Source organism: Mustela nivalis (genome assembly GCF_964662115.1).
Source record: "Mustela nivalis genome assembly, chromosome: 5".
Taxonomy (NCBI): domain Eukaryota; kingdom Metazoa; phylum Chordata; class Mammalia; order Carnivora; family Mustelidae; genus Mustela; species Mustela nivalis.
The window spans coordinates 78692795-78719250 of NC_139024.1; positions in this window are offsets into that span (position 1 = coordinate 78692795).

Consider the following 26456-nt stretch of genomic DNA (forward strand, 5'->3'; position numbering starts at 1 on the left):
ATTAACCAGATATCACACCAGAAGTAGCACTAAATTCAGAGAAAGGGGACAAGAAGAGAGATTGCTAAGCTGTGCATTACCCTTTGGTCCTTGCTGATCTTCCTACAGAATATCCCTTCCTCAAAAATATTTATGATCCCAAAGCCCTTTAAAGTACAAACATTCTAGGACCCCATGCAGTGGTTTTTAAATCTATATGTATGAGTGGATCTTTGATAGACTTTAATTAAAAAAAAATAAAATAAAAACAAAATGAAATAAAAAACTTTACAACTCTAAATGCCTTGTGCATCTCCTCCCAGGTGGTTCCTATTCCTACTTCTGGCATAAAGAAGTTGTCAGAAGAGTTTATGAATACAGCCTTGGGTTTACAATATTTTTTAAGTTCATGAAAGGGCAACACATCACTGCTTTTAAGGTAAATATTTATAGCAAAACTTTTGCTAGCTAATCCAGTTGCCATTCTTGACAATTACATATAATTATCACTTAACCCTATATCCTTTTCTCAATTGTTTGTAAACAGGTTTTGGTGATCCATTATTTGTTTAAAACTATTTTTTGAATTATTTAATTATTCAGAGTGAACATAACTGCAAGTCACTTGGTCAGTTTCACAGATAGTGACCCTCAACAGTGTCTCATATTAGATGATTCTTCATGTACAGATCTGTAATAATTATAAGGACTGATCATCAACATATTTGTCCACATTTTAGACAATATTCTCTATTGATTACTACAACACAATTATTCATTAATAATGGTCATAATGTTCTTTTAATTGGCTTTGCGGGAACAAGTAAGCAGAGGTCACCATGTATACACACACACACACACACACACACACATATATTCTAAAATGCTGGGTGAGATAAAATGAGGTTGACAGAGCCTTTTTGTGATAAAACAAATGCAACATCCATCATCTATAGTAGATACAATGCTGAAAGGATAGATGAATAGCCCACATATATAACTCTATCTCAAATGTATATCATGGCACAATCAGTACCATGATTGAAAGACTTCACTCAGGAGAGAGAAATGGCAGAAGAGGCAGTGAAAGTACGTGTCTATCATTGGTGATAACTTCCCCTAGAGTAAGTAGAACTCATGAGGGGACTTTCTTTCTAAAACACAACACCTTCTCTTTGCAGCCAAAGCTGGAGAGCATTGACCATGCCTGGTTGAAAAGCATTCACACCGACTGCTTTCTTTATTTTCCTGAAAGTGCTATGTGTTTTGCTCCACAAGCAATGAATTCCCTCAACTTGATTTACAAGGAAAATATAAATGCCTGAAGTTGTATACGTATTGAAAAATAAAAATAAAAATAAATGAGTAAAACTAACTCTTCTGATTTCAAAAGATCTTTTCATTTGGCATAAAAAAGATGCCTCAGAAATCTATGTTGTTTGTCAAGGGTGGATAGAGTTTTTAAATGTTTCGAAACAGCTGTTTCCATTTTTATTTAAAAAAAAAAAAAAAAGAAGCAAAAAGCTTAATCAGAGAGACCTAATGCAACAGAATCACTCTTTGCATTCTCCATGTTCACATGCACACCTGGGTGCACTGGAAAAACTGTTAAAGACTAGAAATAAAGGTCTACGTTGAAAATAACATATGCGAACAGACCATTCTAATTTCCTCTTCAGACCATTCTAATTTCCTCTTCATCACTACTCGGTTCCCTATGATGGATCTAGAAATTGACATTTTATGGAACCAATTTTATGGACATTCAGGTAAAAGTCAGGGCATGTATAAATATTCCCTGCATTTTCCAGGCTTGCTGACCATTCCTTGTATGATATTGGATCATTCTTAGAAGATCTCTGCTACCATAATCATTTTCTATCCACAATGAGTATCATTTTTTAAATATAGTGAAAATAGTACCACAAAAGAAATGTCATTTGCAAATATCTTCTCCCATTATATAGGTTACCTTTTTGTTTTATTAATTGTTTCCTTCACTGTACAGAAGCTTTTTATGAAGTCCCAATAGTTTATTTTTGCTTTTGTTTTCCTTCCCTCAGGAGACATATCTAATAAGAAGTTGTTACAGCTAATATCATAGAGGTTACTGTCTGTTTTCTTTTCTGGGATTTTGATGGTTTCCTGTCTCATATTTAGGTCTTTCATCCATTTTGAGTTTATTTTTGTGTATAGTGTAAGAACGTGGTCCAGTTTCATTCTTTTGCATGTTGCTATCCAGATTTCCCAACACCATTTTTAAAAGAGACTTTTTCCTTTAGATATTCTTTCCTGCTTTGTCAAAGATTAGTTGACCATACAGTTGTAGGTTTATTTCTGGGTTTTCTATTCTGTTCTGTTGATCTATGCATCAGTTTTTGTGCCAGCACATCCTGTCTTGATCACTATAGCTTTATAATATAATTTGAAGTCTAGAATTGTAATGCCTCCAGCTTTTCTTTTCTTTTTCAAGATTGCTTTAACTATTTGGGGTCTTTTGTAGTATCCAAAATATATTAAGAACCTGTAAAACTCAATACCCAAAAAACAAATAATCCAGTTAAAAATGGGCAGAAGATATGAATAGGCATTTTTCCAAAGAAGACATACAGATGGCTAACTGACACATGAGAAGATGCTCACTATCACTCATCATCAGGGAAATATAATCAAAACTATAATGAGATATCACCTCACACCAATCAGAATGGCTAAAACTAATAACACAGAAGCAAGAGGTGTTGGCAAAGATGTGGAGAAAGGGGAACTCTCTTACACTGTTGGGAATGGAAACTAGTGCAGCCAGTTTGGAAAACAGTATGGCAGTTCTTCGAAAAGTTAAAAATAGAACTACCCTAGGATCCAACAATTCCATTACTAGGTATTTACCCAAATTATACACAAAGACTAGTTTAAAGAGATATATGCACCTTGATGTTTATAGCAACATTATCAACAATATTATTACTATCAACAATATTATTATTATCAACAATAGCCAAATTATGAATAAAGCTCAAATGTTTATCAACTGATGAATGGATACAGATATCATATATACATGTATGTGTGTGTGTGTGTGTGTGCATGCACTTGTGTACACACATTATATGTGTGTGTGTATACACACATACACACAATGGAGTATTATTCGGCAATAAAAAAGAATGAAATCTTGCTATTTGCAATGACATGGAGGGTGCTAGAGAGTATTATACTAAGCAAAATAAGTCATTCAGAGAAAGACAAATACCATATGATTTCACTCATATGTGGAATTTAAGATACAAAACAAACAAATATAGAGGGGGGGAAAGAGAGAGGTAAATCAAGAAAGAAACTTTTACCTATATAGAACAAACTGATGGTTACTAGAGGGGAGGTGAGCAGCAGGATGGGTTAAATAAGTGAAGGATATTAAGAAGGGTACTTGTGATGAGCACTGGATGTTGTATGTAACTGATGAGTCACTAAATTCTATACCTGAAACTAATATTACAGTGTATGTTAACTAACTGGAATTTAAATAAAAACTTGAGGAAAAAAAATGGTATCACAAAAGAAAAACACAATAACAACAAAAAAAGTTCTGTAAACAATGTAAAGAGTGAGGTCATGAGGTTATTCCACCACAGGTGCAAGCAATAAGGGAATGGGTTGAATGTAGAAAATATAAAAACCATAATAAACTGACTAAAATCAGTATTTTTTAATTATTAACATTCACCAACAGTTCTAAACAATATCAGTGATAAAATTCTCATTCTTCTGAAGTTTTATTTTATTTATTTATTTATTTTTTTTTTTTTAAAGATTTTATTTATTTATTTGACAGAGAGAAATCACAAGTAGGCAGAGAGGCAGGCAGAGAGAGAGAGGAGGAAGCAGGCTCTCTGCTAAGAGAACCTGATGTGGGACTCGATCCCGGGACCCCGAGATCATGACCTGAGCCGAAGGCAGCGGCTTAACCCACTGAGCCACCCAGGTGCCCCAGAAGTTTTATTATTTTTGATGATTGTCTAAGTTCTAAAAAATTGCCCACATCCAGAATGAACTGCTTGCATTGCCCCTAAATAAAGGACTGAGTTACTAAGGTCACCCTTACATTTTTTTTTTTCACTCTTGCTTTTTAACTCTCAAACTTCGAGTTATCAAGGTCAGTGTTTCTCACACTTTAATGTACATACAGATCATCTGTTGTTAATACATAGTTTCTGATTTAGCTGGACTGAGGTGGGAATGGTTCTGCATTTCTAACAAGCTTCCAGATGATGTCACTGCTGCTAGTCAATGGACCACAGTTCCAGCAGTCAGTGTCTGGAGAACATTCGCTAGGACCATTGTGGAAGAACCATTTAAAGTTTCAAAAAAACAATGCAAGAAACCATAGGTATTAATATCCTCGCAGTTCCTTAACTTTTTAAGTGAAAATGTATGTTATTACTAGTTTTTTCCAGACCGTCTTAATCTAATATTTTGTATTAGATTGTACTATTATATAAGGCTTTTCCCCAGATTTATTGAGATATACCTGACAAATCACATCATTTTGTAAATTTAAGGTGTACAACACAATTCGGGGGTACCTGGGTGGCTCAGTCAGTTAAATGTCTACCTTTGGCTTAGGTCATGATCCCAGGGTCCTAGGACCCTACAGTGGGCTCCCTGCTCAGAGGACAGCCTGCTTCTCCTTCTCCCTCTGTTGCTCCCTGTTTGTGTGCTCTCTCTCCCTAGCAAATAAATAAATAAAATCTTTTAAAAAAAACATGATTAAGGTACACTAATAATATCAAATGATCATCATGATAAGGCCGGTTAATATGTAACCTAACTTCTTTTTTTTTTCTTTTTAGTGAGAACATTTAAGGTCTACTCTCTTAGCCAATTCTAAAGTATACAATACAGTATTGATAACCATAGTTAACTATAGTTGCCATGCTAAGCATTAGATTCCCAGAACTTATTCATTTTATTACTAAGAGTATGTACCCTTTGACCAACATCTCTTCATTTTCCCCATCCAAACCTTCTTTAACCACCAACCTACTCTCAGTTTCCTTGAGTTCGACTTTTTTAGATTCCACGCTTACGTTTTTGGGTTGTTTCCATATCTTGGCTCTTTTGAATAATACTGCAGTGATTATGGGAGTGCAGATACCCTCAAGGTCCTATTTCATTTTCTTCAGAGATATAGCCAGAGTGGGATTGCTGGATCACATGGTAGTTCTCATTCTAGTTTTTAAAGGCATTTCTATATTACTTTTCTTATGTGGCTCTACCAATTTGATTTTCTATCGCTGTGCACAATGTTTTCCTTTTCTCCACATGTTCTCTTTCGTTTCTTTGTAATAGACACTCTAAGAGGTGTGAAGTGATATTTCACTCTGGTTCTTGTTGGCATTTCTCTGATGATTAACGATGTTCAGCACTTTTTCAGGCCTATTGTCTGTCTTTTTTGAAAAAAAAATGTGTACTTGGCTCCTCTATTATTTTTAAAGAGTGTTTTATTTATTTATTTTACAGACAGAGATCACAAGTAGGTAGAGTGGCAGGCAGAGAGTGAGAAGGAAGCAGGCTCCCCACTGAGCAGAGAGCCCAAAGTGGAGCTAGACCCCAGGATCCTGAGATCATGACCTGAGCCAAAGGCAGAGGCTTTAACCCACTGAGCCACCCAGATGCCCTTTGGCTCCTCTATTTTTAAAGCTTGTTCATTTGGGGGGTAGTTCGCCCTTGAATTTTGGTTATTAACCCCATATAAGATGTGCAAATATTTTCTCCCGTTCAGTGATTGCATTTTCATTGTATTGATTATTTTGGTGTTATTGTTGCTTTCTGTGCAGAAATATTTCAAATTTTACATTTAAGCCTTTGAATAATTTTTTTTTTTTAGGAGTGTAAGATAAGGGACCAGTTTTGTTCTTTTAAATGTAAATAGGCAGTTTTTCTAGCAAAATTTATTAAAAACACTGTTCTTTTTTCCATTGAGTATTTTTTTTTTTTAAGAAGGGTAACTCATGGGGTGCCTGGGTGGCTCAGTGGTTTAAAGCCTCTGCCTTCAGCTCAGGTCATGATCCCGGGGTCCTGGGATCGAGCCCCACATCTGGCTCTCTGCTCAGAGGGGAGCCTGCTTCCCCCCTCGCTCTGCCTGCCTCTCTGCCTGCTTGTAATCTCTCTCTCTCTGTGTCAGATAAATAAATAAAATCTTTTTTTTAAAAAAAAAAAAGAAGGGTAAGTCATTGTTTTATTTGGATTATTATACATTATGTTTTATTAGTAATATTTAGAAGAATGATAGGCATGTACCTAGAATTCAAATAGAAAATACTGGGAGGGGAACCAGATGCAAGTGCCAACTCCCTGCCATTAGGCTCCCCAGAGGTCCCAGCCTTTCACTTCACCTGGTGCGGCAGCATTCTGGTCAGAATAGTGCTCATCTCATGCTATTCCCTGCTTACTCTTTCACTTGCTGAATTTCTTGCCTCTGTGTCAACTATGACCTGAAAATTAAACACCTGTGAGACACTAGGGAATAGCATGAGATGAACACTACTATTCTTACCCATTGAATAGTCTTAGCTACCTTGTCAAATATTAGTTGATTAGATATGGATGGATTTTCTTCTATGTTCTTGGAATTTTTTACAGGAAATGAATTAAATATTTAGGTTGCTTTGGGTAAAATGGAAATTTGAACAATATTAGTTCTGATGCTCCATGAATTCAGGTTATCTTGCTATTTAATGGTGTCTTCTTCAGTTTTTTTCATGAATATCTTATTGTTTTTAGTGTACAAATCTTTTACCACTTTAGGTAAATGCATTCCTAACTATTTTATTGTTTTTGATACTATTGTAAATGGTATGTTTCTTTATTTTCAGATAGTTTGTTGTTAGCATATAGAAACACAACTGACTTTTTAATGTTAATTTTGTATCTTGCCACTTCACTGAATTTATTAGTTTTCAAGGTTTTGTTTGTTTGTTTGTTTGTTTTTGGTGGAATCTTTAGAGTACTATATGAGATTATGTCATGTACAACAAAGATAATTTTACTTTTTCTTTTCCAATTTACAAGACCTTTATTTATTTTTCCTGCCTAGTTGTTCTGGGCTAGGACTTTCAATGAATAGCAGTGATGAGAGTGACTACCTTGTCTTTTTCTTGATGTTTGAGGAAAAGCTTTTAATTTTCACCATTAAGTTTGATACCTGTGTGTTTGTCAAATATGGCATTTATTATGTTGAGGTGTGTTCCTGCTGCATCCAATTTGTGGTGAGGTTTCATCATGAAAGAATGTTTAATTTTGTTAAATACTTTTTCTACATCTATTAAGATTTTTATCCTTCATTCTTGTAATGTGATATAAACACATAGATTTGTGTATATTGAACCACCCTTTAGTCACAGAGATAAACCATACTGCTGCAGGGCTCTGATCCTTTTAATTGAATTCAGGTGAATTTAGTTGAATTCAGTTTGCTAGTATTTTGTTCAGAATTTTTACGTCTATATTCATCAGAGATATTGGCCTCTAATTTTATTTTTTTGTGTGTCCTGATTTGGCCACAGTATTAGTGTAATGTTGACCTCAAAAATGAGATTTGAGTCTTTCCTGTTCTTTAATATTTCGGAAGAGATTGAAAAAGATTGGCATTAGTTCTTCTTTAAAATATTTCGTGGAATTCACCAGTGAAGCGGTCTGATTCTGACTTTTATTTGTTAGGAGATATTTGATTATTGATTCCATCCCCTTACTAGTAATTAGTCTGTTCAGATTTTCTATTTCTTTATGGTTTAGTGTCAGTAGATTGTATGTTTCTAGAAATTTATCCATCTCTCCTAGGCTATCTAACTTGTTGGTGCATAATTGTTCACAGTAATTGTTTTTGATCCTTTGCATTTTTGAAATATTATTTATAATGTCTCATCTTTTATTTCTAATTTTATTTATTTGAGTCCTTTCCTTATGTCTTAGTAAGTCTAGCGAAAACTTCGTCAATGAGAAGAAAAGCAAACTTAAGGACATTGTCAAAATAAAAGAAACTGTATATTGGTGCTATTAAAAGAACAGCACTGTATTAAACATGCAACTCTTAACAAATAATATTTGCAACAAATAAATATTTTTATGACACATTAATTAAGAATGTATTTTGATTATTTAGTATTTAAAAAGCTATTTATGTAACAGAATATATGCAAAAGTAAAATTTGAAGCATTTATAATCTTTTAATCGATCAGAATATGTAAGCCATTTCTTTGGGTTTTTTTGCACCTTAGTTGCTTCTCCGCCATATGAGACAGTGACAATTAAGCTCTACATTTTTACAAAAATATATTACTAGAAAAATAAAACATGCAAATTACTTCAGGAAGTTAATAAGAAGAACATAAGTGTAGATTATTGATATAATTAATTGGTAATTTTATATATTTTCAATCAATTTAAGTTACCATTTATTCTTCAATCAATTTTCCAACAGTTATTGAGGACATGCTTTATACTAGCCATTGCATTGTATATATGGGAATAAATATAAGTTAATAATTTATCCAAAGAACTAGCTGATAAAATATAAACAACAAATGTGTTGGTAGAACATGTAGTAATAGTACCTTTCAAAGTACAACATCAAGGAAGACTTACCTGATTCGAAAATTATAGAATTTAATTCAAACAGTAAACAAGGATGAGGTACAGGAGAATGATAACCAGGGACTGTCATGCTGAGCAAGTAGCATGTATAAAGGCAGTAAAGTATGTGAGGTTAGGGTAGTGCACTAAAGTGTATGGTACAGGAACATGTTGATGATATGAAGCTGGAGACAGACAGGGGCAATTTTAATGGTCTTAAATGTCATCATAGATTATTTTCTACTGAAAATAATCAAGAACTTCAGTGATGCAAGTATGGATTGGGTGGTGTATGAGATTACCTATGGGGACACCAGGAAGCTGTGTAATAAATTAAACAGATGATAATTATAGACTGAACTAAAGCCATGAAGATTACCGTGCATATTGCCATGAAGATTAAGAAGAATACTGTCCTTGAAAGTCAGTGAAATTGACAGGATTTGAGGATGGGATGTGGAAAGTAAGGGAGTGGAAGTTCATAGGAGTATTTCTGTCTGCAAATAACAAAGAAACACAACTAACAATTTCCAAAAGAAGTAAAAATTTCTTTTCCTCATACAATGTGTCCAGGGGTAAGGATTAGAGAAGCTCAGCCATGTCACTGTGGTTCCATTTTTCTCTACCCTTCTGATTCACAAGCCTTGATGTGTTTCCTTTTGCACTTGCATGTGGCCTCATACTCATTTGCACCTTATATTCTAGGTGACATATCCACCTTCCAGACGGGAAAAAGGGAGAAGAAGAAATTCTTTTATATCTTATTGGTCAGGACTATGTCACAAAATAAGCCAATATTAAAAAGGAAGTCTGGGAAATCAAGCATTTTTAAAACTTACATAACATTTAGAGGAGAGACAGGCAAGAGAGAAGAGAACTAGATAAGTGAGGGGACTTGCCAACCTACAGTATCTGTCTCAGAGACATACAGAAAAGTGGATAATCATTGAATTGGAATCCTTGAATAGGTGGGAAGGGACATGTGGAAGACAGGAAGAATAATTAGTCTTAATGTAATGTGGAACATGCTCTCCATTGACATAGAAGATGATAGATTATGTGTGTAGAAGATGGTAGATATGTGTGCAGCCTAAAAACACTTAACCCAAAAACACACTACAATATTTTTTTTAAAAATTTTATTTATTTATTCGACAGACAGAGATCACAAGTAGGCAGAGAGTCAGGCAGAGAGAGAGAGAAAGGGAAGCAGGCTCCCTGTGGAGCAGAGAGCCCGATGCGGGGCTCGATCCCAGGACACTGAGATCATGACCTGAGCCGAAGGCAGCGGCTTAACCCACTGAGCCACCCAGGCGCCCCAACACACTACAATATTTAACTACATTGGTTATTTACAGCATTTTATTAACTATTAGTACTATCAATGACTAAAAAAAAAAAGGAATTAGTTGCAATAATTATTCCTAGTTCCATTTTTGTCTTTATCTCTTTCACTATATACACAGTAAAAGTGCTACTCTTAGCATAGTACACTAATGTAATACAATTTTTCTTCACCTCATTACACATGTATAGATAATTCTTCAAATATATAGCATTCAATTTACATAAAATCACTTGCATGCAAATTGTTGCATAAAGCACATAAAATGGATTCAGAGATGTGGGGAATTTTTGCATAATGTAAAGAAAACAAAGTAACAAGAGTACAAACTGAATGCAATGTGAATCATGTCCCCCTTGTGATGTGTAGCATGGAGGCTCTGAGCATAATACAGTGGGTCCTCACAGGAATAAGATCCTTGCTTTTAATTTCAAGAATTTCTGTGTCCTTTGTTTAGGTCAAGCAATTTGGAATTATTTTTGTTATTCTCTTTTTTATTTTATGATAATTGGAACTGGAAAGGAAAGGTTAGTAATCTGTTTAAACACATAAAAGAAAGCATAGCAATGCCAACATGTTTGTGGCTGGCCGTGGGTTACTCTAAAGATTTAGAACTCATGTCAGCTTTTGTAATATAAAACTGTGTAGTGATATTGCTAGTGCAAATAGATTTAGAGAAGGAACATTTCTGAAGTGTGCATCTGAAAATGTCTTTCAACCACTTTCATATATAGAAATTGTTGCTTCTTTTTCAGTATCAAGAAATATTTAGGAGATTCTATTTGGCTGGACAAAGAAACTATGAAAATTTCAAAAATCTGAAATTGCACAAGACATAGTCTCTATGCACAATGGATTTTAAAAATGTATATAAAACTATCCTCACATAGATAGACATCTTCAAAGAAGAAATAAAAAATATACAATTAGGAGCTGAAAGCATAATAAGGGGCAATAAATTGAAAAAAAAAAGTATGAAGAAATCAGTCAATAGAATTATTATTATTCCATTTGTATTTTATATTATTGTTTTTAATTTTCATAGTCTGCCATATACTATTTGGAGTGAATATCACCCAATCTTCTTATAAATATTATATTTATCTTCATTAATCATAAGTTTTGTTTATAATTTTGAAGCTTTACAAAGCTTATGAGCAATTCCCATTATTTTATATCATTTATTCATTTGACAAAAGTGTTTTAGATCTGTTTTGGATTGGGATTCCTGGAAAACAGACTCTGAGATGGAGATTTTAGTGCAGAAAGTTTCTGAAGAGTTATCTCAGGTTCAGTACCTGTTGAAGAATGAAATAAGTGGTATTGCAGAAATAAGTGGAAGGCAGTTACAACAGGGTTGGCTGATCTTGTGTAGGGCTGTGGATTGTGATAGCCTTTTAGTGTTGTTCTGAGTTGAGGTGAAAGAGTAGGATAGTTATATCCTCACTTCAACTGGTCATTAGTCTTGATGCACCAGGGAAGATGCATGACCTTAGGCAAAGTGGATCTTTTCAGTAGAGAACTAGTTGTGTTGAGGAAATCAGCTATGCTGTTAACACTTCTAGAATCTGGAGGAATGAGGACCTAGTCTGGAATGCAGTTCTGTGATCTGGGGGATACACAACAATGTTTCTTTATTTATTTTTATTTTATTTTTTAAGATTTTATTTATTTGACACAGAAAGAGAAGGCTAGCACAAGCAGAAGGAATGGCAAGGGAAGAGAGAAACAGGTTTCCCTTTGGCAGGGAGCCTGATGTGGGTCTTGATCCCAGGACCCTAGGATCATGACCTGAGCCAAAGGCAGACACTTAACTGACTGAGCCACTCAGGCACCCCCACCCCAACATTTATTACAAGAACCATGTCTGTGACAGAAACTCTTTTAAGTACTTAGTAGTAGTGTAAGCATAATAAGAGACAATAATTTGGGGAAAAAAAAGTATAAGAAAAGGGACATAGATTTCTGAACTTTGAAGATTGTACTTTTACACACGTTGCACATTCCTTAATATAAATTTACCCTAACTTGGTGCAATTTGTCTTTGATATTGTTATGTATATTAATAATATAGCTGGCTTGATCAATTAATTTATTGTATTTGTATGATATATCCTTTTTGTTCGTCCACTTTTATGTTCTGTATTATTTTATCTGAGACCAGTTTTTAGGGAAACACGATGATAAGATTTAATTTCAAAGTAAGAATATTCTGTACAGAGTTACTTCATATTTTAATTCATATTTTTTGTTACATGGGATCTTATTAAACTTTCTTTTCTGCTTTTTTTTTTTTGAGAGTTCTTTTTGGTTTATATATTTTTTTGTGTATTTATCATCTATAGGAGATAGAATTTCTGTAATCCTAAAGGAATAGTCCTAATTCTATTTCTGACTTCATTGAGTTTATAAAATCCTTTTTAAACTTATATTTCTTTTATTACTAGAGACAGATAAAGTCTGTTAAGTGATTTATGATAATCTCATGCCTCTATCTTTTCCCTCCATCTTCTAGTGTTTGATACATCAGTATCTGTTAGATAAATAGATTATTTTTGCACATTAAGAACAGACAACCGATTTTAAATAATTTGTCTGAATTCCATTTTATATCCATATTTACAATTGTTAAAATAGTTTAACATATTTTTCACTTCTTTGAATACCTCCTATGTGCCAGGCATTATGTCCATACTGAGGGAAAACCACTCAGCAAAAAGAACACAATGCTTACTATCATGTAATTTGCAGTCTAATTGATTTTATTCCTCACTCCTGATCTTGTTATGTGTTTAGTTTTGGCTTTCTTAATTTATAATTTCAACTTACTCCTGGAACAGATGACTATTGCTCTATTTTTCTTAATACTTTAAATTTTAGGAATTCTTATACTTCTGGGAATCTTCTCTTGCTTTATATGTCAGTGACAAACCAGTATATCATAAAACTCTTGGTTACCATGTTTTTGTCATAGTGCTCTGTAGACTTACTTTTAATGTTTAGAGTTGCAGAAAAAAAATATCTCAGATTAGCTTTAATTTTGACTCTTGGTTCTTGTTTCTGGGACACTTGCAAGAAGTTATTTTATATTTGAAATGAGCCTTAAACATACTGTAGCAAAATCTTTGATCTTGAAGAAATAAAGGAATATTTATAGCTCAAGTTTATCCTTCAATTTGAGACAGTTTCTTTAAATATCTTTTATTTTTTTTTGTTCCTATTAACCTATGGTTTCTTTCCTCCATGTTTTATGATAGTCATCTCTACTTATTGTTTTCTTTTTTCTTTCTTTTTTTTATTTTGGTGTTGTTGTGGCTTTTTTTTTTTCTTTTGACATTTGGAATAGTTTCTCCCAACATCTCATGTTTAATTGTATACAAAGGTGAGTCTGACTCCTTGTAATCTGGAATACAGTTTTTTTTGTTTTTGTTTTTGTTTTTAATGTTCGGTTAACCACTGGAGAGTAGATGATTAGTCTTTGATGTAATGTTCAACGATTCATTAGTGAAGTATAACACCCAGTGCTTATCACAGCAGGCACAGAATCACAGATCAATATCCATCACCCTGTTTACCAATTTTTTATTTTCCTTTTCCCTTTTGGGCTTTCTTACATTTTTTTTTATTTATTTGTTTTACATTTTTGTACTTCGGCCTGTTTACTTAATATAACTTTTTGGTCCCGTTTTAGATAATTTTATCTAAGCTTTTGGTGGACTCAGATAAGTGTTTGCTGAAATTTTCATCTGTTCCTTACAGAAAAGTAAGTTACATAACTATGTTCGTTTTTGTTTTTTTTTAATGTATCAGTATGTGGTTTTATTTTCTTTATATGTCACACTTTTTTGTGAGGCTTATGATTTTTGTTCGTTTGTTGAGTAAAGATATCTACTAATATTTGATGGTTTTCAATTTCCCGTGCCCAACAGCTATTCATCTACTGTGGCCAATTATTATCTGGCTAAACTATAGCATTGCTAGCAATATAGTTTGGCATTCTCTATGAAGACAAATGGGAATGCTTTCTCTGTACCTTTTCAGGTTTCAATACATTTCCATACATTTCCTTAAGCAAGTTGGCGTCCCAAGATACAATGTTTGGGGTTGTCATGAATTGAATGAATGGATGTTTAGGGAGAGGAATGACTGAACAGAGCTCTCATCCTAGCTTATTGAAATATACAGAAAGAAGAAAATATACCTGTATTTTTGACTTGGATCAAGACACTGAGCAAGTAAAAGTCATCCCTTTCCTTTTCTAATATTACTTATGTTGTGAAAGTCTGTGAAATTCTACACAGACCTTTTTGCCATGGGGTTTTTAATCTTTATCTTTTTTTTAATTCCCTTAGATTTGGGGAGAAAAACACAGAGTTGGCTAAAAAAGTGATGCAAATGAAGCAACATTTCTTAAGGCCCCTTTACTGTTAACCATAGACATATTTTCTGTCCTCTTCCCTTAATTTAATTTAATCTAATTTTTTAAGATTTATTTATTTATTTTTCAGAGACAGAGTGTAGGGAAAGGGGGAGAGAAACCCAACCAGACTCCCCACTGACTGTGGAGTCCCATGCACGGCTCCATCTCACACCCTGAGATCACCACCAGAGCCAAAAATGAGAGTCAGAATCTTAACCAACTGTGTCCTTTAGGAACCGCATAGCTTCTTCCCTTAATTGTAGTGATATATAACAGTTTTAGATCTTTTTCCCTCTAAAATATTAAGGGAGAGGGCTAGAATGATTATCTGTGGTTAACATTAAGGGGACCAACCATAAGAAATGTTGTTCCTTCCTGTAACTTAGCCAACAATGTGTTTCTCTCATTAGACAGATATTTGTATCAAAATTAGAAAATCTGTCCACACAGAATTTAAACCAAGCATTGAATGCTTTTTTTCCCACGTCTGATGCAGTTTGAATTCACTTATCATATACTGTATTAAATTATAATTAATTTATAGCTTTATTTTATCCTAAAGCACAGTAAACTGCTAGCAGACGGGGAAGTATAAGTAATATTATTTAAGTACTTGTGTTGAACATTGAACCATATATATCTTATATATATACTACATGAAATCATACATTAATGTTTCTCAACTATATTTTATAAATAATTATTAGAAAACATAGTAAATGCTTGAAGAAAAAAGAGCTTTAATAAATCGCACATTAAAGAATAATGTCTTTTTGAGCACTTTTCCAATTGTTGCTTCTGGATTTGTTAGTGTAATGTTAACTACTAAAACAGACTCCCAGTACAGTTCTGTTTCTTGAGTCTATTACATTCCAATGCAGTACTGGGGGCAGAGCTGGAATGAGAAAGGGCTTTGCTCCATACAGTTTTTCAGTATCCCAGAGTAATGGGTAGTGCCATCTTCAACACAGTGTTTCTAATGTTCCTTGGGAACTGACCCATGGCTAGTGGAAAAGGAAAGGGAATGGAAGTACATAATTTGGAGGAATTTTTTATGGGTCAGATCTACAAGTGGTGTGCACAAATGCTGCTTACATTCCATTGCCCTAGGCTCAATCACATGTCTACACCTAATTGCAATGAGGTATGGGAGATGTAGTCTCTTTCTGGGAAATTACCTACAGAAAAAGGTCTATATGCAAGTAAAAAGGAACTTGGATTTTTATTTTATTTTATTTATTTATTTGACAGACAGAGATTACACGTAGGCAGAGAAGCAGGCAGAGAGAGAGGGGAAGCAAGCATCCTGCTGAGCAGAGAGCCCGATGTGGGCCTCGATCCCAGGACCCTGAGATCATGACCTGAGCCAAAGGCAGAGACTTTAACCCACTCAGCCACCCAGGCGCCCCAGAACTTGGATTTTTGACAAATGACTCTTTTCTCTGCTATAATACCCAACCAAAATTTACATTAAAATAATACATGTTTACATAAAAAGGAATAATTATTCCAAGATTAGGATTTTTTTTAATAATGCCAAAGATGCAAATACATTAACCTTGTATTAAGACAGAGCATTCTGTTCTTGTTTGTGCAAAAAATAAAAGCAAACAAATGAAAAACCCCGAGAGCACTGTTTCCACACACCCCCAGCAGTTTTTCAAGTTACTATTTTATATGAATCTTTAAATTATGAGAAATATTTTAAATATTTAATATGCCAGGTATGCAACTAATAGTATCTTTATCCTATTTCACAAATTTAAAATGGGATGGGACAGCTCTGAACTTTGCTAAAATAGGTTTATTTTCAAGTGTATTTGTTTATTAAAGGATATAAAATTCATAACCCCTACATGGGATTAGCCCAGCTCCCTAGAAATCAGACCAAATGTCTGTAAACAGCCAACTTCTTTCTGTACTCAATGCAGTGTCGTTTTTTTAGCTTCTCAGGGAATTACCTTTTTGTTTTACCCTGGCTTCTTAAGCTCTGCTAAACTTAAAATAGTACTGAGTTTCTTTAGAAAAGGAAGGTGAAAGTACAAATGGAACTAACACCTAAGATATACTTAATTAGCTTTTATTATTTTTTTGATGTTTCACTTTCTTTTATTAATTTTTTATTTTTTATAAACATATATTTTTATCCCCAGGGGTACAGGTCTGTGAATCACCAGGTTTACACACTTCACAGCACTCACCAAAGCACATACCCTCCCCAATGTCCATAATCCCACCCCCTTCTCCCAAACCCCCTCCCCGCAGCAACCCTCAGTTTGTTTTGTGAGATTGAGTCACTTATGATTTGTCTCCCTCCCAATCCCATCTTGTTTCATTGATTCTTCTCCTACCCACTTAAGCCCCCATGTTGCATCACCACTTCCTCATATCAGGGAGATCATATGATAGTTGTCTTTCTCTGCTTGACTTAAGGTCCCACAGGGTTGCTTAATTAGCTTTTATAAAGACAATTTGATATACTTGGCAAGTAAAATGAGATAAATTATTTATGCTTGTGACTAATCAAAGCCCACCAAGTGACAGCATCATTCAACAATAAAGGAAGCCTTATCTTTAATAGGTAACGCTGTCCTCAACACACAGGTAAAGATACCTGATGAGCTATAAATTTAGTCTTGCTATTCACACTTAACAATGAATATAAACGTATCTTTTTTGAATCCTCCAAATAACTGGGATACTTAAATGTTAGGTTGAAACTTTTTGGGAAAAAACTAAGTCAAACTGAAGACAATCAGGTGAGAAAGATTTGACTACATGTTGTCTATAGTCAGAAAAAAGAAAAACAACACTTATCCTTTGATATACTCTTATATATGAATTATTTGTATAAAAATAAATGCTGGCCATAACATGATAAAAATTTTAATAGATTTATTATTAAGTTCAAAACTGAATAATGCAATTTTACTTTTTTTTTTTTTTTTACTTCACACCTTTAATATAAAAACAGAAAAATCTGTTTATATTCATAAAGCCATAGTGTCAGGTGTGTTAGTTCAATTCTGGCTCTATAAATTATAGGTTGAGTGTTGTTAGGTGGTTTACTTATACTTTCTGTGCCTCAGTTTCCTAATTTGGAAAATAGGAATAACATTTATATTATCTACAAGGTAATTTAGATAGATTTAGATACATAGAGTATTTAGAACTATTTCATAAACATTCTCTGTTAATGTTAACTGACTCTGGTTCCATGGTAAGTTTTCTATAATGTAGAATACACTTTATCCCAATTTCCTGGAGAGAGAACTAATAGTCCTCCTTTTTGGCTGATATTTAATTTCTTTCTTTCTTTCTTTCTTTCTTTCTTTCTTTCTTTCTTTCTTTCTTTCTTTTCTTTTTTAAGATTGATTTATTTATTTGAGAGTGAGAGAGAGCACAAACAGGGGTAGGGGCATTGGAGAGAGAAAGAGAAAATTCAACCAGACTCCCCACTGAGCACAGAGCCTGACATGGGGCTTGATCCCATGACCTTGAAATGATGACCTAAGCCGAAAGCAAGAGTTGGACAAACAACCAAGTGAGCAATTAGTAGATAGAGCCACCCAGGTGTCCCCTTCTTTCATTTGATCCCCAACAATGATATGAATAATTTGACACATACCCAGTTACATACCTGCCTCCATCACTGTTCCCCAAATGCCTTTCCTCAAAATATTTAATCAGAAATTAAAACAAACAAACAAACAAACAAACTGTAGTTTAGATATGTAATGGTATTTGAAAGGGGAATTTTTAAGAAAGAGTAACCTTTTGCCATATATACTAATTGAGGACAGAGTCAAGCTTATTGAGAGAGGAGACTGAAGTCACTATTCAGTGAAAAGAGATAGAACAACAACAAAAATTTCCTGAATAAGTTTTAATATTCTGGTTCCTAGTTTATCTGAAGTTGGGTTTCATTAGTTTCTTCATTTCTTCCTTACATAATATGACTTGAAGCATTGGTTACCTTATTTACAAAATAAGAACTCTGTACTATATCATTCAACAAGGATGGAAATGGGTTAAATAAAAGTACAAATGTCCTTTAAGCACTTAATAATCTAACATATTTTAAAAATCCCAAAAAAGAGGATTAACCTTGCTGTTTACTCCAAACATAATTGTCCATGGAATTTTATTTTCTCCTTCAAAGAATGTCTCCAAAGGAACAATGGTCCTTGACATGAACATGGTTAACATCACTATATAAAAGAATGTATTTATGACATTTCTTTTTGACATAACTCAGACAGCTCTGTTATGGTACTGGATATGCCAAGTCTTAGAATGTCCACCATGCCTGCTGGGGAAATCTGCCTCTAATCCAACCTCTGATTCCTAAGCAATAATGTGCTGTGCCTCAAGACTTTGGCACAAAGGCTGTCAAATCATAGACAGGTTAGAGATGCACTGCCTAGCAGACTATAAGAAATGAATGTTTTGAAATGGCATTCACTCTCTCTGGAATTTGAACTACAAAGTATCAATTAATTGTGTAGACTAAGAGATTCAAAGCTGAAGATGCAGGAAAGACTTGCAGCCATAAGAGTCATTCTCTGTTGATATCGGCAACTCCTGGCATTTCTGCTCAATTCTGCCCTAAAATTTCCTACTCTTCCTCACACAAGAGTTTCTAGCAGCCTTGTTTCACTGCAAAGCTCTGATCTGTGACCATATTTACAACTGGATATCTTTCTGAGATGGAATTAGGACAAAGAGAGAGGCAGGTTCTGTATATTACTGGATTCTGAAGAAGAGTGAAGAAAACGTGCCATAAGAACAGATGAATGTTCAAGGAAAATTATTCCTGGTTCCTTTCTTTCTTTCTTTTCTTTTCTTTCTTTCTTTCTTTTTTTTTTTTTTTAAATGATTTTATTTATTTACTTGACAGAGAGACAAGAGAGGGAACACAAGCAGGGGGAGTGGTAGAGAGAGAAGCAGGGTTCCTGTGGGCCCGGATCCCAGGCCCTGGAATCCTGACCTGAGCCGAAGGCAGATGCTTAATGACTGAGCCACCCCAGTGCCCCACTCCTGGTTCCTTTCTTGAAAACCACTTGTATGTCTGTCCTTGGACTCTTACCTGTGTATATCTTTAATATCCCTCTCCCTCTTCAAATTAAGCTGCTTTTAGTTGGCTCTTATTATATGCAATCAAGAACCCTAATATAAGGAAATTATACTTTTGTAGGGGACAGAGACTTTAAGAAGAAAAAAAAAGTAAGAGACGTAGACTGGGGGGGGGGGGGGAACTATAAGTATTCAGAAAAGAATGCAGACTTTGTGCCCAGAAGCAGGATTACTATGAGACACCTTACAGAGCCAAAGAGAAAAAGAATAACTGGTCCCAAGAGCTGTCTCATTCTGTCAGAATTTCTGATCACAATTCCAGTCCAGAGGTTTTCTTAAACTGCTTGTCAGCCTCTTCTTGAGGTAATTTTAGGAACTATTTAGAGGGAGCTATTTTCCTCAGTGCAATGAGATTAAGAAGTTATTGACCACAAGATGTTTAAAGAGGGAGAAATCTTGCTCAAGTGCATTGATGCCTTTACATTTGCCTGAGTGGGTAAATCAAATTGAATATATAAACTACAACAGCATGCATGCCTGATTAGCAATCTCAAAATAAATAGTGTGCTCCAACATTCTGTGGGCAAAGTATGTCACAAAATGTGGAGACATATTTATAAGAAGAAATATTTTCAGCTTAAGATAAAAGGAACATATAAAATGTGTATTTCAAATCTTATTCACTAGGGATTTATTTTATGTATTTACTTCCCAGCTCCTGTCTAATAAGTGTGTGACTAATACTGTCAACTTCCTTCTGATGTTAGAAAAGACTACAGGATAGAATATTTCAGAGGAATCTGAATTCATTTACAAAGAGTCTATATTTGCAGATAAGTAAAAAATAAGAATTTCGAATGAGATATATCTTTTCTGCCCATATAAGTTTAACATTTTAAAATGTCAGTTATCTGACAAAAGAATAATATTTTGTATCTGAGGACACAGGTAATTGCATCCAATTGTATTAAAATGCAGAACTAATTTTATTTCTAATTGTTGTGCTATCTATTTTTCTCCCTCTAGGTCTGTTTTTTTCTCCTCCATTATCAGTTTAAATCTTGCCAAAGAGGAAGCCATTTATTAGTAAATCTTCTTGAAGGGAGAGATACACACTTAAGCTGGACTAGACTTGTGTGGGTTCAAGATTTTATACAAAAATTTTAACTTATTTTATTGATGTGTAAGACACACACACAAACACAATCGTCAGTGTACAACTCAATGGATTTTAGAAATTGAGCATTTATGTAACTACAACCTAGATAAAAGACAGAATATTATGCCCAAACCCTCCTAAAGTTTATCCACCCCCAAGGTTAAGAGCTATCCTGACTAAACACTATATGTTAGTTCTGTCTGGTTTGTTGTTACATAAATTCAGTCATAGCATACGTACTTTTTTGTCTGGCTACTTTCTTTTAATATTATGTTTGTTAGATTCACCCACGTTCTGTATGTAGCTGTAGCTTGTTCATTCTCATTGCAACTACTCATGATGTATACTGCTCATCATGTGAATGCTACAGTGTATCAATCTACTGATGATGGCTACCTCTTCTATTCCAGTTTTAAATCTATGTGGCTGTGCCTGAATTTTTATTTTAACACATATGCCAGAATCTCCTTTTCATCTCTAGTTAAAACTTTTCAAGTTTTCTGAGTAGATAAACAATTGAGTACCATTTTGCAGCATTTTTTTTAAGATTTTTTATTTATTTATTTGACAGAGAGAGAGAGAGAAAGATCACAAGTAGGCAGAAGGCAGGCAGAGAAAGGGGAGGAAGCAGGCTTCCTGCTAAGCAAAGAGGCTGATAACGGGACTCGATCCCAGGACCCTGAGATGGAGCCGCAGGAAAAGGCTTAACCCACTGAGCCACCCAGATACCCCCCACTTTGTAACATTTTGATCAGATCTGGTACAGATAGATATATCAATGCATATTGTTCAGGACCAGCTCACAAACCACCTCTCTAAAGCTGCCTTTCAAACTATTATTACTTTCTTAAAAACAAACAAAATTCTCTTCTGGAATTAAATATTTGATCTGAAAACTATTGATTTTATACTTGAAAATTTCTGGTGTTCAGGCAAACGGGAGTAACTGGGCGCTGTTCATTTTTTTTTTTTTTTTTTTTTAATCTGGAGTTGGGTTTCTTCCTTTTTCAAAGAAGACTTTCCTCTTGCCTTCTGGGGTTAAATATTTGATCCATCTCGAGCCTGTGTACCTGAGAGTATTTCCTTAGCAATGAGGTGATCTCTTTACTAATCCCTGTAGCTACATATGCTACCCTCCTATTCCAGTGCTGACTACTGGCAGCTGAGTACTGGGCTCTAAGCTTTTGCCACATTGCACTGGAGCTTGTAAGAAGAAAGTGTTGTTAAAATCCCCTTTCCCTACTGCATTTTTTTCTTTAGGCCACTACCACCAACAAAGGAAGTTTTCCTAAAGGCAACAGGTAGATCTATTTCAGAGAGAAATTACAATGTATAATTTATAATTTGAAGAGAAAAAGTTGTGTCCAAAGTGGTTAGAGAAGTAAATTCTAAATTCAGACTACTTGGATTTGAAACCACACTCAACGCTGCATGAGGAATTTTACCTCCTGTGGTTCAGATTCATTCAGACTGCAATTCCAGTTTATAGGAAAAGGCAGCTAAGGTTAATCCATCAAGAGAGGTTTTTCTCCCAGGTGTCCCTAGTCTTTATGAGGCATGCCGGCCCTCAGCTTCCTATCGTCTTCCTTGTGGGAACATTTCTTCATCAGTTATTTTGCTAAAAATATTTACCCTTTCTACCCCGTAGGAAATGACACTGTTATCAACTAAAAACAACCTTCCCCAGAAGAAGGGGGGCTCACTGGCTAGAGATCTATTTGTGCCCTCTGATATGTTGTGATTCATTCAGTCTGAAAGAGACATCACCTGGAGGGGCACCAGGGTGGCTCCGTTGGTTAAGCATCTGCCTTCAGTTCAGGTCATGATCTCAGGGATGAGGGAATCCAGCCGTAGCAGGGAGTCTGCTTCTCTCTCTCTCTTCCCCTGCCCCTCCACCCTACTTTTCTCTTTGTTCTTTCTCTCTTTTGCTATCTCTATCCAATAAATAAGTAACATCTAAAAAAAAAAAATTAAAAAGGAAAGAAATCTCCTGGAGGACCAGTGATGTGCAGTACCAGGGAGGAGGGTATGGTATCCAGGTTCACGTGACTGGTTCTTGGGTCAAGGGCAGATGTGACATCTTGTTGGATTTCATTATCGGTACTACCATCACTATATACTTTAGGCAAATTGATTCTTTAGCTGGTTGGTGTTCTGTTAAATTAAGCATGTGCAGTCTCCAAAGAAATATTACTTTTGGCATAGTTGTATAATTTAAATCCATTTGGAAAAGGGAAAATTTCCTCTTTTAATAGGCGATCCATACTTCCCATTGAGTTAATTAATCCTCATATACTGCAAAAAAATAGTATATTTTCAGCTTTGCTTAAGGGATAGGTGTCTATCAGAATAAAAATGCACCAAATTAGACTTTCATTTCTTTCTCCAAGAAGAGCATTAGACTTTTATGTTTAAAGTTCTTCAGCCTTCTTTGGTTACCAATTTTTCTGATTGCATCCTATACCATGTTATTATTAATCTCTTATGTCATGTGGTATTTCAAATATTGATGACTTAAATATCCATAAAGTTTTTATGTTGTGACTCATATGTAATTCTCTCTTTACTAATGCCATATACAATGTAAGTACTCGATACCTATTGACTAGTTGACCTATTCAATTTCCTTTTCTTACTAATTCAGTGAAAACTGCATCAAAATGCACAAAGCAGGTGCCTGGGTGACTCCACTGGTTAAGTGTCAGCCTTAGGCTCAGCTCATGATCCTGGGGTCCTAGGATCCAGTCCGGAGCTGGGCTCCCTGTTCGGCGGGGAGTTTGCTTCTCCTTCCCCTTCTGCCCCTCCCTCTGCTCATGCTTGTAGCTCTCATGTGCTCTCACTCTCAAATAAATAAGTAAGTAAATAAATAAATAAAATATATTTTTAAAAAATGCACAAAGTTCTTATTTGCATGACTTTAAATTTTTTTTAAACTTATTTATTTATGAGAGAGAGAGAGAACACACAAGCAAGGGTAGCTACAGAGGAAGATGGAGAAGCAGGCTCCCCTTTGAGCGGGGAGCCTGATGCGAGGCTTCTACATAGGGTGGACTTGAGCCTAAGGCAGCCGCTTAACCATCTGAGCCACCCAGGTGCCCCTTTATGGGCTTTAAAAATATTAGAGGACCAATAATCAAAATACTTTTTAAGTCCTATAAAATTATAAATATGCAAAAACTTAAATAATAAACAAATTAAAAATGGAAATAAATGTTTTTGTCTAATATTAATCTCACTTTTTGGCATTATATTGTACCACATACATGTGGATGATTTCCTTTCCTGCATGCAGTTAGTCTCCCCTTTGGATCAGAAAATAGAGATATTCCACAGAACATCCTAAGCAACAAACACTTCTTTCTTAGACCTTTACTCGGGACTATCCATTGTGGTGGTTGCAGAGCTATAAAAAGATTGAAAGTCTAGATTCCTGACATCAACGATACGGGAGAGAGGACAAGTAATCAGTTTAATTAATTAGGTGAATGTATATGATGTCACCCTGGTCAGTAAACACCTATATTTATTGGAAGAATAGAGAAATCTCACAATATATTGAGGGATGAAGAAAGATTTGACAGGTGAACTGGGGGGAGGAAGAATATAGGAATGCGTATGGGTAAGAGAGAACATGGTATCCTCAAGGGACCACATGAATTTCATTAGCACTAGTTACTAATATCCAAGATGTGATCCCATGATGATTGCTATGCAGCTTTTAGGGTTTATAAGCTCAGAGTAGATTCTGGCTGTGAGTGTGAAGTTTTAATTTAGCCTCAGTCTACATTATCCCATGTGATATTTGGAAAGTATACTCTTTAGGGTTTTACCTATGTTGTTTGAATAATTGATTTAAAAATACTAGAATCCCATTTGACTATAAACTTTGCACTTATTCTTCATCTAGAACCGTGGTGGGGAAAGATATTACTGGTTGTAATATCTTTGTGCAGACACTCTCGTCCTGGGGAAAAACAAAACAAAACAAAACAAAACTGAGTTTGGTTCCAGACCTGAGAGAGGAAGAGTTTGTAAAGGTAATTGTCAAGGCCCAATTCAATCTGCTGGTAATAACCAAATGGCTCTACCCCCAGGAGAAGTTCTTCATGGCAGAGATTGGCAGTGAGACCACAATATAAAGGTATGAGTACTTAATGCACTTACCCAATATGGTGAGCTCTATTTTGTGCAACCAATCTAAAAGTCCCATCAGCTTACCATGATAGAGCCTTAGTATTGCTGATAGATGCATTCTGAGTAAACTGTACTACATATCTGCTAGCTTCCAAACTATGTCCATATTTGGATATCTATCAGATAGTCTTTTCCTTATGCATCCTTTAAAAACCTGCACTATCTGTGGTTGTCTGTGTGAGATTTGCTCACTTGCATCTCAAAGTATCCAACATAATAGATATAGTAAATTTTCACTGATGAAGAGTGGCTCTCTGTTTCTGCAGCTAGGGTTTTTTTCAGTGTAGAGAAGCAGAATAGGGCAAGAATAGCTATTAAACTATACTCATTTAAAAAATGCAGGTCTAAGGTATGTTGGAGCTAAGTGAATTATCCACTGGAATATGTAATATAGAGCAGAAGTATAAATCCATTTCCTAGGTTCCCTGATCATTATATCATATTGATTGTCATTTTCCAAGTTTCTGGTACTATTATTAATGTTGTTGTCACTCTTGTTTGTTTTGTTGTTGTGGTCATTGTTACATTTATAAGGTACTTTTCATATTCCAAGATCAGTGTTTTACTGCTTTGCATACTTTATTTCAATTGGTAACCACAAAACCTTGAAGAAAGATGATTATTGGATTTTTACTATTTTAGATTTTATACCAAATGCTTGTTGAAATTAAATTAAGATATTTATAATTTTAGCTTTCTGTTCAGAAACTTCTTTCTCTATACCACATCCCTCCTCACTTAATAGTTAAGCAGGATGATGTTTTAGGAAAGTGCCTCAGGTATTGTGATAGTTTGTTCATAAATGACGTAGAATATTTTGGTAAACATACTTCTACCTCTATTAGACATTATTTCAACTCCTCTTATGCACCACAAATACAAAACTGCATCAATGATATGACTTTAATATCCTTTTCCCCAAAGGTAATGCAAGTAGTAATCCATCACCTAACCCCATTTGCTACCCTCAGTAACTTAATTTTCCACTCCAACTTAAAATAGTTTCATTTCTTTCTTCATTGATCCCTTATTTTTTTTTAGATTTTACTTATTTATTTAATAGACAGAGATTACAAGTAGTCAGAGAGACAGGCAGACAGAGGAGGAAGCTGGTTCCCCACTGAACAGAGAGCCTGAGGCGGGGTTTGATCCCAGGACCCTGAGACCATGAGGTCATGGTCTCATGGTGCTCCAATCCCTTATTCTTAAAGAAAATAAATTTAACTTCACTAGGAGATGCCTTAATATTTCAATTGATGTTTATTAACTATTTACAATTTTAACTTTTTTTTTTATTATTCTGACATCAAAACAAGCTCTTATTCTTTTATGGTCTTTTGTTTTTGTTGCTGCTATTGCTATTGTTGTTTTCATTTCCTAGAACTCATTATTCTATTTCATTTTTCTTTACCAGTTTCCCAGCTGACTCAAGATCTACAGGAAATACACACAAGCACAATAACACGCATATGGGTTATGCTATAGTTTTGTTCAGCATCTTAACTTTTACTGAAAGAAACCACTTTTTTCCTTTTAAGTTGAAGCACCTTTAATTCTTTCCAGTGTATATGTTCAATTTATCAACACTTGACTTTACTTGTCTTCAAGGTTGATCTTTCTAAAGTTATAAGATTTGTTTTGGTGCTAA